This window comes from Mustela lutreola, chromosome 9, assembly GCF_030435805.1.
Source record: "Mustela lutreola isolate mMusLut2 chromosome 9, mMusLut2.pri, whole genome shotgun sequence".
Lineage (NCBI taxonomy): Eukaryota > Metazoa > Chordata > Mammalia > Carnivora > Mustelidae > Mustela > Mustela lutreola.
In genome coordinates, this window is record NC_081298.1 from 42,559,184 (window position 1) to 42,579,677 (window position 20,494).

The following is a 20,494-nucleotide window of genomic DNA, read 5'->3' on the forward strand; positions in this document are numbered from 1 at the left end:
CCACTGAGGGCCTTCTGCATGTTAGGTAATCCGTGGGTCATTTCAGTTCACTTCTTAAAATTCAAAGTTGTATCTATGTATTATCCTCCCAATAATTCTAGGGAAAAGGTGGAACTCAACAGGCTAATTGCGGCAGATTGCATTTTCCAGAACAGCAAGAGATCATGTAGAAAAAAAATAAGTAAAATAGTAATATGCTGTGTTTCTAGCTACTTGGTTTGGGAGATGATTTGCTATGCAGAAGTAGATAATTGGAACACCGGGTAACCAGCCCAAGGCATCTCCACAGCCAGCCCTCGCTCCCTGCATCCCAGATCTGCTGCCTCTCTGTTCTGCTTTGTTCCTAAATAAGGCATTGTGGGTCCAAGCCTCCAGACACAGCCACAGAAAGAAACTCTGAACACACTGCTTTCTAGAGCAGCAGGACCCAGCCCTTCTCTGAAAGCCAGGTGCCAAAGTGGTGCCCAGTCCATAGTAGGTGCTCAATAAATATTTGGCAAATAAAAGAATAGATTCCAGGCCCATTCTTGGAGCTGACAGAACACTGAAGAAGATGCAGTTCCTGCTCATATACAAACTGCTCTTTAGGGAGGAGATAGCAACAATATAAGATGATTTTAGACACTAACCGACATGAAGAAAATGAGCAAGGCTGTGTGCTAGGGAAGGGAGGTCAAGGAAGCCCTCCCTAAGCAGGTGACATTTGAAACCTGAAGGATATAGAAGATGCCATCTTTTGAGCAAGTGAGAAAGTATACTCCTGGCAGAGGTAATGGCCAAATAAAATAGCTTAAAAAGACATAGACACACACAAATAATTCTCAAAATAGAAAAGGGAGACTCAGGTTAGTGGAAACCTCCCTTATTCTAGAGACTAAAACAAATAGTAAATGATAGAATGGAATAAAGGGAAGGGCACTGGTTAGGAGTCCAGCTTTGTCACTAATCCCCCCACATGACCTTGAGGGGGTCATTTTCTCTCTCTGGGCCTCTGTTTTGTTTGCTATGAAATGAGGAGTTTGTACTAGAATCGGCAGTAGGCTGGGGCCAGCTCACACCAGCGTGTGGGAGTAGATTGTGGGCATCTCTTGCTAGCTCCACGTTCAGTGGTGTCACACTAGTAGGCTGAAGTTGGCCATTGAGGGAGGATCCATCCACACCACGGAAGCTGGCAAACGCTGCAAACGGGACAGTTCACTCTTGCTGTTTTCGAGCTGGTTCTTAAACACTCACCAGCACACTCCTGAACTAAACAAGTGTTTCTCAAACATCTCACTAACGTCTCCTATTGTCATTTTAAAATTCACACTTTCTCATTCCATATCCAAATGTATCTGTGCTTCCTGTTTTCTTGCATACTTGAAAACGGCTAAACTTTGGTTTTCCTTTATTTAGGAAGATGCATGTTGGTAATCCTGTGGATTTTTTACATGTCATCCACACATACACACACACACACACACACACACGCATGCGCGTGCACACAACACACAGACATGCATGTGTGTGCACTCCTCCCTGGCTAGGTGCTGCCCTGTTGTTCTTCCAAACCCAAAGCCTTTTCTGACTTGGATTTGAACTTGGGCAATGGGGAGGAGTAAGTCAGCCCTTGTAGCCCACTCAAAAGTGCATTTGTGCCCTGGGGCTCAGCAAAGAAGCTGGCCAGGGTCTGCTATTGACACTGGGGCCCAGACCTGGCCAAGCAGACATTCCCCGCCCTCTCGTGACATGGGACTCCTTGCAGTGGCCCTACCCATGCTGCCAGCATCCACGGGTTATTTCCCTGAAGACAGAAAGGAATGAAAACTTCCTTTTCCTCCACCTCCTCCTCCTCCCTTGGAAGCATGTGGGCTTAGCTCATCACACTGGGGCTAGGTCTGGGAGATCTGTTTTCTGTGTTCCAGACTCGAGGCTGCCGCAGGCTTCCTGGCTGACCTTGGACAGATGGTTATGTTTTGTCTATGCCTATTTTTCCGCCATCAGCTGCCGCTTACCTCATTGCTGGGGGTGGCTGGATGGATGTCTGAGGCAGCCTCAAAAAAAATAGACAACAATAGTTCCAAACACAGAACTGGTACATGGACATGGTTCCATACCACTGAGACGGGGACAGAAACCCTGTTTCCATGGATAACAGACCCTGGGGTGCTAGAGCATACATCACGGAAAGTTCCAGAAAAAATGTTTACAAAGCAACACCATCCCCCAAAGCTGGCTAGGTAACTCTGTGGAGGGGAGAGGCAGAATGTGATGGGAATTGGGTGGGAGTAGGGGAAGGGGACAGCTGAATATTGAAGGGACCATGCCTTCCCTCTCTTCTAAACTCAAAGCAGTCCTTGCTGTCTCTGCATCCCCAGTTCCCCAGGACCACGTCCCCATCATGACAATAAATTGGCACCGAGGATGTCAGTGGCTGTTCCTCGCTAATCCAATAGCCAATCTTCCTAACTAATATCACTACCCACGTCATCCCATTTGGAACAATCCTTCACTCTCTTTCTTAAAACTGTTTAGGTTCACTTGAAGTGGAATCTAAGACAAGAACTTGGGTACAAAGAGTTTATTTGGGAGGTAGTCCCAGGAAGCAGAATTGAGACACAGGGAAAATGGGACAAGGAAAGAGCATGTTTTCAGACTCCTGTTGTGGGCCACTGGGCACCATCACTCTTGGGTCCTCTGAGGAACTATAGAGGATGCACCTTAGAATTGCTTCTGCCAAGGATGAAGAGCAAGAGCATTTAGCTGGATTGTTGGCACCCACTGGTTGAGGGTCACTCACCAAGGGCATTAACTCCCTAAGGCAAGAGAGCAGAAAGCCATGGTGGGTGCTCAAGGCAGGGAAACCATCTGCATGCACAGGGACTGTGGACTGAGGGATGACATGTCTTCTAGACTTGGCCTCTATGACAGCTCACTCCTGTGATTCTCCTCCTGCCCTGTTACCACACCCTTTCCATCTGTTTCCATAATCCTCTTCATTTTGTTTCACCCCTCATAGGCACCTTAACCAACTGCACTCCTTTGCTAATACTTGTCCTCTTGCCAGTCCCCTCTTCATCCAATGTCTTTGGGTCATCTCCATCCATGCACTAAACACACTTTTCTTTTCCGTTTGGATTTCATCCTCCTCCGAGAAACTTCTTAAAGTCAAGGACAGGACTTCTGATGGCCTGTTGCCCAACACACAGTGTTGGAGCTCAAAAAAGCATAGCTTCTCTCCCCTTCCTCCCACTAATGGCAATGTTATGGAATTATGTTGTGATTCCATAATAATGGTGACATTATGAAATTTCCCAATCCCTAAGATCTAATGTGAAAGTTACTTGTTAGTTTCTATGTTCTTTACTTTCTGGAAAAAACAAGGCCCCAGAATGGTGGGAGTTGCCAGCCTGGTAAGTGGGATGCTGCCTGTCTGGGATGCAACCCTGAAAGTCACCCAACTCAGAACCTCTCCATTTACCATGTCCCCTCCCTTTTTCACAGGGCTCATTGAACTTACAATTCTATGTGCCTTGCTGGCAATATAGGGTTTGTTATAAAGAAATGAAGCTTGGAGACTCCCATTAACCAGATGAGCAGCCATTCCATGCATAGGACCATGCCAGGCACTGGGCTGCAAGAGGAGAAAATGGATGAGGAAGAAGAAGAGAAGAAGCAGAGGACACCTCTGTCTTTAAGGAGTTTACAATCTATGTGGTGCAGGCAAGGCTGAGGACAGAGTCCCCTGCTAAGAAATGCTCATGTTGCCACAATCAACTAGAAAACAACAGTCTGTTTAGTAAATGGTGCTGGGGAAACAGATGAAGAAAAATTAAATTGGATCCCCACCTATCACTTCATATAAAGGTGAACTCTAGCTGGGTTAAAGACCTAAAATAGGATGCTAACTGCCAAGAGAAGACATGTTAGGGGAACAACTTTATGGCCCAAGGATAGAAAATTAAATACACCTTTAAGTACACAAACAATGAGGTAAAATATTGGTAAATTGGTTTCATCAAAACTAAGTATCTCTATTCCCCAAAGTTCACAGGCAGACACCAAAATGAAGGAATATATTTGCAATGTCCAAAACTGACAAATTAGTATGTAAAGTATTTGCATATCTTTGGCAAATCAATGAAGAAAAAAAGTAAACACAGTCCAAAAATGGGCAAAGGGAATGAACAGGCAATCAACATAAGAGGAAACCTAAAAGCTAACATTGATTTAAAGAAATACTAAAAGTTGTTGGTAATCACACAAATTGAAAATTAAAATAACAACAAGATAATGATTTGGAATAGAAGGACCTTCCACTCTACCGGTTCACATGAGTGTGAACTGGCATCATCAACACACTTCTTACTCTAAAAAGAAGTCACTCATCCTGTGACCCAGATATTCTGACCCTGAGTAAACCCCCAGATTTGCTCTTACAAACCTATGATTGGCTGAGGGTAGAGTTATATGTCACGTTGGTGGTGGTGATGATAGGAGCCAAAAGCAAGGTAAATGTCCTCCACTTGGAATGGAGAAATTATGCACACCATGTGCAGCTGGGAGATCCAGCCACAGTTTGAAGCAACAAAATAGATAGAACATACTGGTATCATGGTGGGGGGGAGCTTTATAACAGTACTGAATGGGGGGGAGCAGAATGAGATCTATAACACGATAGCATGTATATAAGCTTAAAGCCATGCATACAAAATAATGAAATGTATTTTTAAGCAAAGGCATAGACAGAATGGTGCTATTCCAGTTACTATGGCTCTGTGACAGATTATCCCAAAACTTAATGATTTATACATTCTATACTATTGCATGAATTCCAGAGGTCAGGACCATGGATAGATTTTCCAGGAGATACTTGAGCTCCACATGGCATTGCTTTGGGGTATCTGTGGGAAGCTGAGCTGGTCCACAGGGCTTAAGGCATCTTGTTGACATGTCTGGCACTTTGGCAGAGGCTCAGCTGGGACTTCCAACCAGAGTGGCTCTAGCATTAGCATGGCAGTCTAAGGGTAGTTGGGAGTTCTTACACAGAAGCTCAGAGTACCAGGGAGCAAGGTGAATGCTGCACGGAAGTCACAGGCATCAATTCCACCACACTGGTGGAAGCAGTCACAAGCCCACTTAAATTCAAGAAGAGGGATGTAGACTTTGCTTCTTTATGGGAGAAGTTTCAAAGCATTTTTGGTCATTTAAAAACTTCTGTTGACTGTGGTAGGGAAGGGATATAGGAGCAGAGAATGAAGCTAAAATAAAATAAATGGGTAAGAAATTCTATGTTGAGGGGCACTTGGATGGCTCAGTCGGTTAAGTGGCTGCCTTCAGCTCAGTTTATGATACTGGGGTCCTGGGATTGAGCCCCCCATCAGGCTCCCTACTCAGTGGAGAGCCTGCTTCTCCTTCTTTTTCTGCCTGCCACTCTGCCTACTTGTGCTGTATCACTCTGTCAAATTAATAAACAAAATATTTTTTTAAAAAAGAAGTTCTATGTTGAATGGTGGCTCCATTCAACATGTCCAATTCAAGAACATATGCATGTGACCTTACTTGGAATAAGGATCTTCACCAAGGAAACTAACATAAGGGCCTTTAAGAGGAGATCATCCTGGATTAAATGAGTAGGCCCTAACTGCATGCAGGTGACCTTTTAAGAGAGAGGCAGAGGGAGATGTGGTGACAGGAGAGGAGAACACATGGGGGGAGGAAGAAAGGGGTTATTCAAGGAAGAGGCAAAGATGGAGTTATGCAGCCACCAGCCAAGGAATGCCTGGAGAAGAGTAAGGATGGATTCTCCCACAGAGTCTCTGGAGGGAGCACAGCATAACAAGACAATATCTTGATTTAGGACCTCCAGCTGGAAGATTTGTGAGGTAATATATTTCCATTATTTTATGTCACTAGTTTATGGTAATTTGTCACAACAGTTCCAGAAATGAATGCATACAATGACATAAAAATGTAACAGGATTATTTATTTATTTATTTATTTAAAAGTTTGTGTTAAAGTTTTATTCTCTGTAATAGTCATGAAGCATTGGTATTACTTACTCATTTATTTATTCAGAATAATTGCCTTAATCCAGAGTTTCCTTTGAGGGAGAATTTGAAATTATGGATGTTTCTTTCATTGTTACAGGAATATTAGATTTTAAATTTTCTTCATGTAATTTTTTAAAAAGATTTAATTTATTTGACAGAGAGAAGTAAAGAGATCACAAGCAGGTAGGCAGAGGGGGGGGGGGGAGAAGCAGACTCCCTGCCATGCAGAGAGCCAAATTTGGGGCTTGATCCCAATACCCTGAGATCATGACCTCAGCTGAAGGCAGAATCTTAACCCACTGAGCCACCCAGGTGCCCCAAAAATGTAACAGGATTTTTTTAAAAAGATTTTATTTATTTATTTGACAGAGATCACAAGTAGGCAGAGAGGCAGGCAGAGAGGGGGGGGGAACCAGGCTCCCTGCTGAGCAGAGAGCCCAATGTGGGGCTCGATCCCAGGACCCTGGGATCATGACCTGAGCCGAAAGCAGAGGCTTTAACCCACTGAGCCACCCAGGCGCCCCTGTAACAGGATTTTTTTAAAGAGACTCTTCCCATCTTCATTTTTACTGAGGCCCAAAGGCCAAGAATGTGCAAATGAAGGGACAACCTCAGCTTGCTGAAGGGAACTCAGGCCAGATTCCCAAAGGAGATGCTCAAAGACCAGACATGTGACACTTCGTCTCTTGACCACCAAAAGGTTACAAAGGGTTGGACCCAAAGCCACCAGATTTCTTTGAGGAAAGTGGTCAGTGGGTATGAGGCCCACCCTCCCAGGAACGGGGTGGGAATGCTGTCACCTCCCCTCAACCTGCTCAACCTAGAGCAAAGGAAATCAATGAGATACCTCAGTTTAGGAGTCTAGGCATCTGAAGGCCAGAGGCTGTGGTCATCAACCTGAGGAGGGAGGTATGGGTGTGGTAGGCTAAGCTGGAGCCATCCAGGCCCACATGGATGGCAATGGCAGAGCAAGGGCACCTGTGGGCTTGTCGGGTACAAGACAAGGTTGAGAGAGGGTAGCACCAAAACCATTTCAAGTTGTTAGGACTTGGCCCTTTCCTGAACCTCACCATTCCCCCTCAACTTTACCCCAGGAAGAGTCAGTAGTGAATGTCAAGGAGTGGTAGAAGCCTAAGTCAGAGAAAGAGCGAGACAGCTCATCCCACCCACTTGTCCACAGCCCAGGGAGAACGCCTGATCTGGGCAGGACTGCCGTGTTCAGAGTTTGGGTGATTACACTGAACTGGGAATATCTGAAGACATTTTATTACTGAACAGATGAGAAGAGACAGCTAGAGTTTCCTTCCTGGGGCTGGGGAAGAACTGGCCTGGTGGAGTGCATGGGACGGGTCCAAGGAGGCAAGAACAGTGTTAGGATCACACAGATTCCGTTACAGAGACAGGAATATAGCTGTCACACCAAGACACTTAGTGAGCACAACACTATGGTACTAGCATCTACCTGTGTTCTCTCTTTTTAAAATGTTTTATTTTCTTTTTAATTAAGATGAAATGCACATAACATTAAATCAACCATTTTAAAGTGAACAGTTTAAAAAAAGTAAACAATTCAGGGGGCACCTGGGTGGCTCACTTAGTTAAGTACCCAACCCTTGCTCTCAGCTCAGGTCTTGATTTCAGGGTGGTGAGTTCAAGCCCCACATGGGGCTCCACAATGGGCATGGAGCCTACTTAAAAAAAAAAAAGTGAACAATTCAGCAGCATTTAGTACACTGACAGTTTTGTGCAACCAGCACCTATGTCTGATTCTGAAATATTTTCATCACCCCAGGAAGGAACCCCATACCCACTAAGCAGTCATTCACCATCCACCACCTTCCCCAGTCCCTCACAACCACCATCTGCATTCTGTCTGTATGGATATTTGGTATAAATGGAGTGAGACAATATGTGACCTTTGATGTCTGGCTTCTTTCACTTAACATAATGTTTCTGAGGTTCCTCCAGGCTGTAATATGTATCTACCAACTCGTTCTTTCTGTGGTAGAATGATATTCCATTGTATGGATAGACCACAATCTATTTATCTCTTTATCCACTGATGGGTATTTGGGCTGTTTCCACTTTCTGGCTATTGAAAAGAATGTTGCTATGAATGTGTGTGTACCTATATGTGTTGGAGAGCCAGTTTTCAATTCTTTTGGATATACACCTAGGAGTGGAATCACTGGATTGTCTTGGCAATTCTTCCCCACTGAGGCTGGATCAGTTTGCTTTCCCACCAGCAATATCCAACGGGTACAATTTCTTGACATTCTTGACAACACTTGTTATTTTGTTTTGTCTTGTTTTTTATTATAGCCATTCTAGGGGGTGTGAAGTAGTATCTCATTGTGGTTTTGATTTGCATTTCCCTGATGACTACTGATGCTGAGCATCTTTTTATGTGCTTCTTGGCCATCTGGATGTCTTTGGAGACATGTCCATTTGCGTGCTTTGTTCAAGTTCTTTCTTTAATGGAGCTGTCTGTCTTTGTTGTTGAGTTGTAAAAGAGTTTTTTATATATTTGAGATACTAAATCCTTACCAGATGTATGATTTGCAAATACTTTCTCCCATTCTGTAGGCTGCCTTTTCACTTTCTTGATAATGCCCTTTGATGCACAAAAGTTCTTAATTTTGATAAAGCTCAATTTATCTAGTTTTTATTTTGTTGTACATGCTTTTATGTCATACCTAAGAATCTGCTACCGGATTTGAGGTTATAAAGATCTACCCCTGTCTTTTCTTCTGTCTTATGGTTGGTCCATTTTGAGTAAGTTTTGAGGGTATGGTGTGAGGTAGGGATCCAACTTCATTCTTTTGCGGGTCAATACATAGTTGCCTAGGTGCTCTATTTGACTCCTCATATTAACCTCATGAAAGAAGCAGTGTTATCAACTCCATTTTGCAGATGGGGAAACTGAAGTTGCCCAAAGCCACACAGATAACAAATGGCAGCACTGTGATTTGATGTGGGGCATATCTGAGAACTAGTGCTCCTAACCATTGTGGACAATGCCTGGGCCACCTCCCCTCAGCCCCTCTGATTCCGGAGTGGCTGGAGTGGACCGTCCATGCATGTAGCCAGCATCCCTTCTTAGTTGTGCTGGAGTGCTCCCCACATTGCCATCACAAGGATCTTTCTTGGAGCCGTGAGAGGCAGCTAAGTTCAAACATGGCCACAACTCTGGGAGGTAACGCTCTTCCAGGAGTTTACGTTGAAGTGAAACTGAAGGGTTCCTTAGTGCACTGATCCCAAGTGCCCACTGTACAGAGCTGCTCGATTCAGCATGTCGCACCCCTGCCTGCTAGCATCACCACCAGAGAAGCCACCGCACTGAGTCCTTGTTCAGCTCTGCTCCAGGGGAACCCAGCCAAGACACTCCTCAGAATTCTTAGCAGGGGCCTTCCTCTCCCCATCAGCTCCCCTCTCTTCAGTCACTGCAGGCCCAGGCCCACGACCACATGGCCCAGACCAGGTCATGGCTACCACTGACCCAATATCCAACATGGAGACAAAGAGAAGTGGATGTTACCCCTGCTCTGAACGTAGCAACAAGAGAGAAAGCAAATCTCCTGTGTTCGTACTAATGTAGCTGAAACCCAAACAAGAATTCTGCTTTGAGCTACTTCATTTTCCAAGAACACGGGCAGCTGGGCCTATCCATAAAACTATGGCTCTCCAGCAGCCATCTCTTTCTCCACTCGGTGCCCTCCTTGGGCAGACCTCACTCAGAAAGACAATGTCCCTGCAGGAGGAACTGGGGAAAGGACAAGTGCCAAGGAGCTGCCTATTTGCCCTGGAATAGGACTTACTCTCATTTGTAACTTAGAGGTACAGATGAACTTCCCTAGTAGGTGGGCTTGGACAAGAGACTACCCTGAACTCCACCTCCAGGAACCAGAAGAGTCTCGACAGCCTGGAAATATGAGTCACCCCAGCTTCAAATCATCTGCAGGCTCTGCTAGCTTCCCAAGGTCGCTGCGCTCCCTGTCTGCCCAGGGGTTCCCCTGACCACTCTCAAGCATATCAGCAGAATCCTGACCCACCTCCTGGCTCCCAGCTCCTTCCACACCACTCTTTGAAGGCTGCCTTTTTCCTGTTGACCACAGCCCCTTCCTGCAAGTTGCCAGGCACAGTGTGACTGTGGGTTAGGAATCAGAGAGCCATGGTGCACTTGGGGGGCTCTGTCGGCTAAGCATCTGCCTTTGGCTCAGGTCATGATCCTAGAGTCCCGGGATCAAACACATCAGACTCTCTGCTGAGCAGGAAGCCTGTTTCTCCCTCTGCACCCCACCCCCACTCCTGTTCTATTTCCCTCTCTCAAATAAATAAATAAAATAATTTTTAAGAAAGGAATCAGAGAGCCATACCCAGCTTCATGGTTTGGGGTCGTCCTGATTTTTACTGTGCCCATTGCCAGAGGGTCAGGCTGGCAGAGGGGGTCAAGATGGGAGGGTACTGACTTCACAAAAGCAGCCATTTCCCCCAACATTTAATGCTTTCTTTAAAAAACTGGTCCTAGGTCTTTTTTTTTTTACCCCAAGTCTTATTTTTTTCCACCCTCCCCAACCCTTTCTCCCCTCTGCACCCATGGGATTGAGCACACAAAACTGCATCTCCTTGTTTCCACGCCATAACCCTGAAAGATGCCAGCCCTTGAGTCTCAGGGATCACATAATAGCGTGCAGGGTGTGTTGCTGGGGCCCAATGAATGTGTGCTGAGTGAACTGCACGTGCACCACACACGTGTGAACACGTACACACACACACACACACACACACATACACACATACACATGCACATGGCCATTCTCAACTCTTTGCTGTGCATCAGAATCACCAGAGCAGCTCAAAAAAGTGCTGAAGTCAGGTTCCCCTCCCCACCCCTGCCCTGAGAGGTCCTGATTGGTCGGGGATGGGGACGGTTTTAATAATTCCCAAGGTGATTCCAACATGTGTGCACCAGTGCTCCCAAGGGAGCAGCACCACCTAACCTAGAAGACTTGTTAGAACACAGATTTCTGGGCCCAGTTTCCCACTGAGCAAGTCCATGACGGGGCTCCAAAATCTGCACTTCTCACTGGGGTGCTGGAGACTCCCAGGAGATGGGGTACAGGTCTTCCTAGGGGCAGAGATCTGGCCGGAGGAGTGCAGGGGACGGGGATAAGGACGGAGCTGGGAGAAGCAGGGGAAGACCGTGCCTTAGGTGAAACACAGAGTCTGGGGACAGGCAGAAGGCAGAGTTGGAAGGGGGTGAGTGGGGCAGAAAACACAGACCCCATGCGATTTGAGCAGCCTGAAGGTGAGGAGGTGTTCTCTTTGCTGAGATGAGGCAGGAAATGGAGCTGAGGTCCGCTTTTCCTTGTTTTTAGTGCCCCTGAGGACTGGAGTGAGTCGATGAAACACACCATCTTTCCCTGGACAAGAGGACAGCCTCCCTGCTGGCTGCCCTGGGCTCCGCCCCACCCCCTCCCACCCCACTACCAGCCCTTCTCTACTCGGCAGCTAGAGTGACCATTCAAAAATGTCAGCTAGTCTGTGTCACTCTCCTGGCTGAAATCATTGCAAAAGTTTCCCAGAGTGCCTGGAATGAAGTTCAAATTCTATATCTGGTTGGCCAGGCTCCTCTATGGAGGCCTGGAGATGCTAAGTGTGGAGGGTGGCAAACACACGGACCATCGACAGAGGGTCCCAGCTGCTGGCTTGTGAAGCTGTGGTCACTTGTTGCACGGGAGGCCATGCTTCCCACCAGCTGTCCCCAGCCCATGACAGGGCACAGCACATGCAGTAGTGTGGCCCATTCCTGGGGACACAGGGTTTTCTCATGAGCAACCTTGGCTCCAGGGTTCCCCCAAGGCCTTGCTGAATCTTCCTGAACCACAGGGTCTGGACACTCCCATCCAACTTCCCTCCCTTGGGAGGTCAGTCAGGCTTATATAATGCCTCAGAAATTCCAGCCAGCTTTTCCTTAATTAACTGAGGAGCTGGATCCCTGGTCTATAATCTTGCACAGGAACAAAGGAAGCAAGTCCCACTACCCTACCAAGTGCTCCTCTGCACACAGGAACTGACCCACCGTCTTAAGGCCGCTTCCCCTGTGCGAAAGATCTGGAATAAGCAATTTGTTAAGGGTGTGTTCCCAGGGAGAACTAGCAAGGCGTGAGAGGGGCCGGATGGAGAAAGGAAGGAAGCCAGGCAAGGCTGGCCCACCACGGCTCCCTGGCATCTGGCATGGATCCAGACCAGGGTGCAGAGGCTTGAAGCCCAACTAAGCTGAATATGGCGGTGAGAGTAACACCCTGGAAAGATGACCACCTCCTTATCCATGGAACCTGTGACTAGTCCCACTTCTGCGGTGAGGAGGACTTCGCAGATGGGATTAAATTAAGGATCTAGAGATGGGGAGGTTATCCTGGATTACCTGCATTGGCTTGGCATAATCACAAGGGTGGTGGTCAGAGGAAGAAAGACGTGAGCATGAAAGCAGAGGCTGGGTTGGGGGGATGGCTGTCCCGGGCCATGAGCCAAGGGACGTAGGCCTCTAGCAGCTGGAAAAGGGAAGGAGAGTGATCCTCCCCTACAGCCTGTGGCAGGAGTGCGGCCCGGCTGCACACCAGCTCTAGCCACTGAGGAGAAACCCATTTCAGACGTCTGGCCTCCAGAGCTATACCAGAGATTGGTATTGCTTAAGCCCCCAGGTTTGTGGTGGATCACAACAGCAACAGGAACAGACACAGTGAGCACTGGAGGGACACCTTGATCGTCCTGGAGCAGGAGAGGGTGGGAGGCTGTCCCTTCTATCCCCCTTGAGCTTATCCGCAGGCAGCTTCTCATTGCCTCCAGGTTTCTGACAAGGGATGGGGTTTCCTGCCCTGCCCCCCGAAAGCTGCTTCCTAGAATTGGCTCCTCAGCAACAGCATAATCCCATGTTGCCTTGTGGTCATCTGGTCCCCTTCGTGTTGGTGTCATCCTTTTTTAATACGTGAGGCAAAGATCTGGGACGCTGGAGCCTTTGGCTTATCCTTCCTTTCACTGTCTATGTGAATAATTAACTGTCGGAATCTCCCATCCAAGTACTAACCAGGCCCGACCCTGCTTAGCTTCCGAGATCAGACGAGATCGGGCGCGTTCAGGGTGGTATGGCCGTAGACTAACTGTCGGAATCTAAAAGTGGTTTGTCTGCCTTCATTAGCCCGATCAGTCAGGGCCTGCTGTCTGCCTGACCTGATGGTGCATAAGCTTTGCAATGTCCCAGCCTCAGGCTGACCCCACAAGAAGCTGGGGCAGGAATTACACCTGGAAGCAAAGGGGCTGGGGTCTGTTCTCTGCCAAGAGTCACTGGCTACAGGCTCCCCCACAGGAAGATTTAAACATCCAAGCACTTCAGGCTCTTGGTGTGAGCAAAAGCCCAGTGCAAAGGCCCCAGGTGGGAACTAGCAGCAAAGCATCTGGAAGTTGGAAAGGGGATCCCAACCGACCAGGGAAGGAAAGAAAAGAAGAGAGTATATAGAGTTTGCCCTACCCCCTGCAAGAATGGTGTAGGATCTTGGGTGATGGATTCTGAGCCTATGGACTGAACACAGACACGGCGGCCCACCCTATCCAGCTGTAGAAGCATCGCCCAGCTCCCAGCTCCTGAGTTTAACACTCCTGCCAACATGCAGGCGGACAGGGGTGGTTGTCCACAGACCAGGAAAAGGTGGTTGTTTCCCTTCAGGAAACAATACAAGGGCCCAAGCCTGTACTTTGCATGCCAAACTGCTCTTGGAAGCCAGTGGGCAGTGGGCCATGCCAGGGTTCTTGGCGGACAGAGCTACAGCCGCTGGCTTGGCCTACAATCTGGATGCCGGGCAGTCTGAGCAGAGCGGCCCTTCAGGCACAGCACAAAGAGTAGGCTCTGCCCCTCTTGTCTGGATCCACCTTTATCTTTTCTCTTGTTAACTGTCTCCAGCCACCGCACTCTAAGATTCCATTCCCTCAGGGTGCCTGGGTGGCTCAGTAGGTCAAAGCCTCAGCCTTTGGCTCAGGTCATGGTCTCACAGTCCTGGGATCTGGCTCTCTGCTCAGCGGGGAGCCTGCTTCCCTTCGTCTCTCTCTCTCTCTGCCTGCCTCTCTGCCTAATTGTGATCTGTCTGTCAAATAAATAAAATCTTAAAAAAAAAAATTCCATTCCCTCTCCCTCCCCACCTGCTTGTCCCCTTCTCTCTGGACTTAGGGATGCCAAAGGCCCACGGGCATTTGGATTATCGCTCATCCATACAGGACCCTTGGGGACAAAGAGGAGCCTCATCCACAGAAGACAAGATGGGAGGGAAGGAGAGAGGTTCAAATCAGAGGGTGGGGAACTTTTTCTGTGGAGGAGCTGAGAGCGAACAGGTTAGACTTCGCAGGTCACGTGGTCTCCATCACAAGTACCCAGTTTTGCTGCTATAGCAGAAAAGGAGCCATGGACAATCCACAGAGAGGCGGGCCTGGGTGGTTCTAGGAGAACTGCCTTGGGCCTGCAGGGACTTTAGAGAGTGTCCTCTCTGGGAATGGCACATGGGTTTCAACCCACCTGATCACTCAGTAGTTGGTCCCTGGCTTACTGTATTCAGAAGGATTCTGAGTGCCTAGTCAGTGCCATAACGGACTAGCACACCATGCCATGGACAGGGAAAGGTGGTACAGAACCAGGGCTTCATACTAGCCACTTGATTAACCAAACTCCTTCATTTTCTATAGGACCAGCTTGATTCCAGAGAGGTTACGTGACTCGTCCAATGCCACACAGCTATGGTCAGGGAGCTCATCAACTGGCTTCTTCATGTTACCGAGCCAAAATGGAAAGTTACATTTATCCTATTGTCTCATTACCACAACTAAGCCAAAGAGATCCCTGTGTTCCCTTTGTGCCAAGTTTCCAGGTCTGGAATCTCAAGAGCAAAGTGATGGAGTCCAGGACCCATCTGGTCCTCGATTTGTGAGAATTGATGTTTAAGGGGGGCTTTCAAAACCACCATAAAAACATATCACACTTATGATGTCTGAAAAATGAGGCTGACTCACAGGGAGAGCCGCCTGCCAGAACCTTGTTCACGGTGGGGCATGAAGTGGCCCCAGAGATAAGCCATGGTTTCCTTTTGTAGCAGGAAATGCTTCACAAGCACCATGGCCCACTATCTCATGAACCCTGGAGGGCTAAAGCCAATCTCGAGCCCACATCAACATTCTGAAGCATGAAGCCCCACTATTTCTCACCCATGTGTCTATTTCCTAAATTTTGAAATGCTTATCACTCTCAGATAATAACTGCCAGGGTCTTTATTAATGCCAATTAATAAGCAACTGTAATAACAAACTTTCAAAACAGGATGCAGGTCAATCTTGTGGAAGAAACTTTCAAAACCCTGAACTCTATAAACTAGGTCATTCTATTTTAAAAATCAGATTGCCTGCTATTAGAGCATCTCCAGTATCAGAGCTTTGAAATTGTTTGAACCTCAATGTCCTTGGCTAGCAAATGGAGTAATCCTACCCTCATGGGGCCATTGCAACGGTCAAAGTAACAGATTGCAGCAGAACCCACTCTGGAAGTCACTCATAGCCTCAGTGGACAGTTCTGGGCCAGGCCAAGGGCTTCCTCCCTTGAGCATCTGTGTCCCTCTGCCTGAGAGTGTCCTTTATTCGCTCCCTCCTGTCCGCACACACATACACACAGCAAGTCTGGCCAGAAAAACGAGGGGAGAGATTGGTCCCAGGAGCAGTGATCAAGCAACGATGCCAAGTGGTGTAAAGAACTCCTTCATCCTTATCCCCCTATGCACAATTCTGAGGATTGTTTGCAGTGATAAAACTATACAATCTCTCAAATGTTCCCTGAGGGCACCCGAATCCCATTTCCTCCTCTCATTAACACACCCATTATTGGTTATCTTCTCTTCCTTGTCTTACTTACTCCCTCCTTTCCAGTGCATCTAGGGTCCTCTCTCAAATAAACAACACATACCCAAGTCCTGGTCTCAGGGGCAGCGCAAACTGAGACACATTGATGCCCGAGCTGGCAGGAGAATATGTGTGTTTCCCACCTCCCAACACCAGGGAGGTGTATGAGAGGGTTACGACCTCTGGGCGACAACGGAGCTATCAGTGAGGAGTAAGAAACTGAAGTGGCCAAGGAGCGGACTTGGCATCTGTCTGTCCAGCATGCTTCCCTACTTCCTTTCGGCTGGTTTCTCCGGGAGCTCCCATTCAGGACATGGTCCTGGTGAGGCTGACAACCATGACACCCAACCCCAACCTCACACCGCTGCAGTGGGCATGTGACCCAGGCTAGCCAATCAAAATATGCCATCCTCTGGGACCCTGTGATTGGCTCAGGCAAGTCCAATCAGAGTCCTCCCTGAGATGGATGTGGGATCCTGGGAGAGACTGTTGAGAAGGTTTCTAAACTGAGATTGTAAACTGGGAGGGTGCGTCTGGCATTGGAAATGCCTGGGATTTCTGCCCTGTGAACAGGGCTTGTGTGCAGGCAAGAGTGTCTGAAATGCCCCTCGCAGGGTTCCAGCCCCTTTGACATGGAACAGAGAACAGGAACTGAACAAGAGCAAATGGGCAGTTCACAGAACAAGTGGAAGGTGCAGAGAGAATGTGTGGAGAGACGTAAGGAGAGCCTGTCTAACAGCCAGAACTGGACGACTGAGCGGAGAGAGAGAACACAACCTACCTCTTCTGTGCTGCTTCAGCAACAATAGAATGGGGGCTCCAGTGTCTCACAGGTCATTGGACAAAATGTCTTACAAGGTCCCTTAAAGGCACAGAAGTCTCCGATTCCAATTATGTATTGTCCACATTCACGATTCCCCGTCTTCTGTTGCGTGGTTTTATGCACTTCGCGAGGGTGTTCATTATGTGGACATTGACGTTAGACATTGATCTCCCTGGGAACTGGGCTCACAGCAAACTGCTCGTCCCTACTGCCTCCCAGCCTCTGTGCACCGCCTTCTTCAATGTTATCTCTAGGCTCGTGGGCTTCTCTGTGGCGGGGGGTGCGGAATGTAAAACTCCTCTCACTCTTAAAATGTGCCCAGGGTCTTAAAGGAAAGATCCCTTTCAGAAAATAAACGGGCATCAAAATAAATTATCCAGAAAAATAAAACCTCTTTCTCTAGCACAAAAGAAATTTAAGAGCTCATTAGCCTTAGGAATAGAGTATTTTCCAACAGGTGAGGCCGGTAAGCAGAACCATGAATATTCATGAGTACACTCACTGCCTCTCCATCCTGAAGTGAAGGTGTTGGAAACCATCTTTTTAAGTACTGCCAGTTGGGGGAAAGGTATGTTAACTATTAGTAGCTTTATTGACCCAAAATGCTCTCAAAATGGGATTTCTGACATTTTCGTTAGAGCTTGCACCATGTTCTGCCACAAGGTAATTCCTGGCGAAGACAATGGGAAAACAAAAACAAAAACAAAAACAAAAAAACTAGCTAACCTACCAATTTCAGATCAAAAGTCTGGGATCAATGAGGCTCCTGGCTAGTTTTATGAACTCTACTAGCCCTATCCCCACTTGGCTCCCCACCTTGGCTTCCATGTTCTTCCTACATTTCCCCACCATAAGGGCAGCTACATGCAGAAGGTCCTATGGGAACCAAATGGGGGAGGGGGGTTGTGAAGCAGAGCCTCCTAAAGTCTGCTGAGGACCCTCCCAGGCCTCATGGACCAAGCTTTGGGCTCTTTCCCTCCCTGGGTCTTTTGTGGTTTGCTTTTTTTTTTTTTTTTCTTTTTCTTTTTCTTTTTCCCCAGCATTGGATTAAGCCAATGGTTTTCAACCTTGCTGTGCATTAGAATACCTCCAGACCCTTTAAATATAGTCACCCATTTGTTCTTGGGATGTTCCCACTAGGAGCCCAGCTGCCATGCCAAGAGAAACCCAAGCCACACTGAGAGATCCAGTGAAGGTGGGGTCAAGTCGATAGCCCAGGGGGAACAGCCGAGAAGCACTGGATCAAGTACCTACTGTTCCCAGGGTGTGGGGACACCAGGTACATCCACAGGGCCCAACTCCGTCCGCTCTGGGTCCTGCCTCACCCCCACCCCCAACTATGCCTGTTAGAAGCATGACAGCCTGGCGGGCAGGGCAACAATGGGAGCAAAGGGGAATCCCCTTTGTCTAGGGAGAAGCTACAATCAGGTGTTCCCTTCCAGTGGAAAGAGGTGTTTGCTCTATTTTCAATGTTTCTATATTATTAATTTTTGTATAGTGTGTTGTAATTCATAGACTTCCTGGTCCCACCTGGATGCTGGGAGGCAAATATGGTCAACAGTTCATTTTGGAGAAGAGGGACCAGAAAGCTCAGACAGGTTATGTGCATTGGCCCAGATGCCACAGTCGGTAAGAACTGAAATTGGGATCAATTCCAGTCAAGTCCAAACCAGGGCTTTTTTTTTCTGCTATACTCCACTGCTTCTCTACTTGGGGGAAAAAGAAGATTAAAGGATATACGAGAAAATGCTATATGTTACTTAATATATACTCTCACTCTCTGACTTGGTAACACAACGCTGACTTTATCCAGGGAAGGGGTATATTCAGATAAACCTACATTTCCCAGTCTCTCTTGTAGTGAGGTGTGGACATGGGACTAAGTGGGATGTAAGCCTTAATGTTGTTGGTGCTTCCAGGAAACCTGCTTCAAAGGTACCTGTCTCAACTGAGAGAAATACCCCTTTTGCCTTTCCTCCTCCTTCCAGACTGCAGTTCATACAATGGCTGGAGCTCTAGTAGCCATATTGCACCATGAGGACATTCTAAGGGTAGAAACTACTTACTGCAAGCAATGGAGCAGAAAGATGTAACAAGTGTGGGTTCTGCCCTGGATTGCCTACTTCTAAACTTTTTAATAAAGCAAAGAATAAATGCCTGGGTATTTAAGTCACTATTTTTCAGGTGTCTGTTATAGCCAATAGCCAACAGCAATTTTAAATTCATTAAGTTCACATAATTGACTCTCCTGAAATTCTAACTGAAGTTACAATTTGATGGTACAACTACCCATCAGGACACCAAAAGTCTATTTTCCATGCTAGGCGGACAGTGGTTTTAAACTAAAGCTGTGAGTCTAGCAGGCATGTGTACCCCACAGGAAGGAATGGTGAATATTCCATAAACCAGATGTGTAATAGATAGTTGTTGTGTGGCTAGACTTTCGTAGACACCAATCATATCCATTTCTGGTTACCACACGTCTACTCCCCAACATCCTTTTAAGGACTTGAGAAATACATCACAAGAGTAACCTTTGTTAGTCTAGGGAGAGCAGAGACTCAACTACACTTTCCAGGGAAGATCAGCCCCAGCCCTCAGTCCCCAGGGGTTTTACCTCCTGTCACCCCTGGTGACCTTCAGTTTACTTCTGCACTTGGTGTGATACTAATGAAGAATTTAAAGATGTTGGCATGATCTGCATTCCTGAGATTTTCCATACAAGAACCTGTCCTTGGCTTGGGCTCTGGACTGAAGTCACATGGAGCATTGTGAACCCAACGAGAAGCTCAGCCAAGCCCAGCCAAGCTCACTGAAGATCAGCCAGCTACAACAGACCTCCTGCCTCATGAGTATGAAATAAAGAGTTGATTGCGAGATTGTTTTTTATGTAGCATCATCACAAAAGTAACTGACTGATACACCACCCATTTGATCATTGAGATGGCCTTGCTAGAAACTTGAACATCAACCTTCACTCTCGCCTCTTCTTCATGCCTAACGTCCAAACCCCAAGTGCCAGATTTTTTTTTTTTTAAGATTTATTTATTTATTTATTTGACAGACAGATCACAAGCAGGCAGAGAGGCAGGCAGAGAGAGGAAGGGAAGCAGGCTCCCTGCCAAGCAGAGAGCCCGATGTGGGGCTCGATCCCAGGACCCCGACATCATGACCTGAGCCGACAACAGAGGCTTTAACCCATTGAGCCACCCAGGTGCCCCCAAGCGCCAGGTATTTTGTATGTGCATGTCATTCCTTTTCCTGGGGACACTTTCCATCTTGAATCCAACTCAGCTCCAGCTCCTGCTGTGTGGAGCTGGGAACATCCCCTCAAACACTATCCCCAACCTCCCGCAACCGGGCTCAGTGTCTTACTGGGAACTTCCCTACACAGTGCCCTTGTCCTGCCCCCCCAGGTCGTTTTTTCGGACACTGTCAAAATTGCCTGTGTCTTGTCCAACTCTCCCACAAACTGTGAGTTCCCTGAGGGCAGGGCCTGAATACATTTTCCCAGAGTCAACTCTATACACATGACCAGCCCACAGGCCTGAGCCACTGCTTGCAGAGGAGCTGGTCCAATAGCATCTCGTGCTGGGGAAGGGGCCGGTTCTCTGAGGGAGGCGGCCCAACTCTGCCAGAAACAGTGGTCTGACTAGAAAATTCAAGGCATGGGGGAAAGAATGTCAGGGAATGAGAAAAAACAGAGGT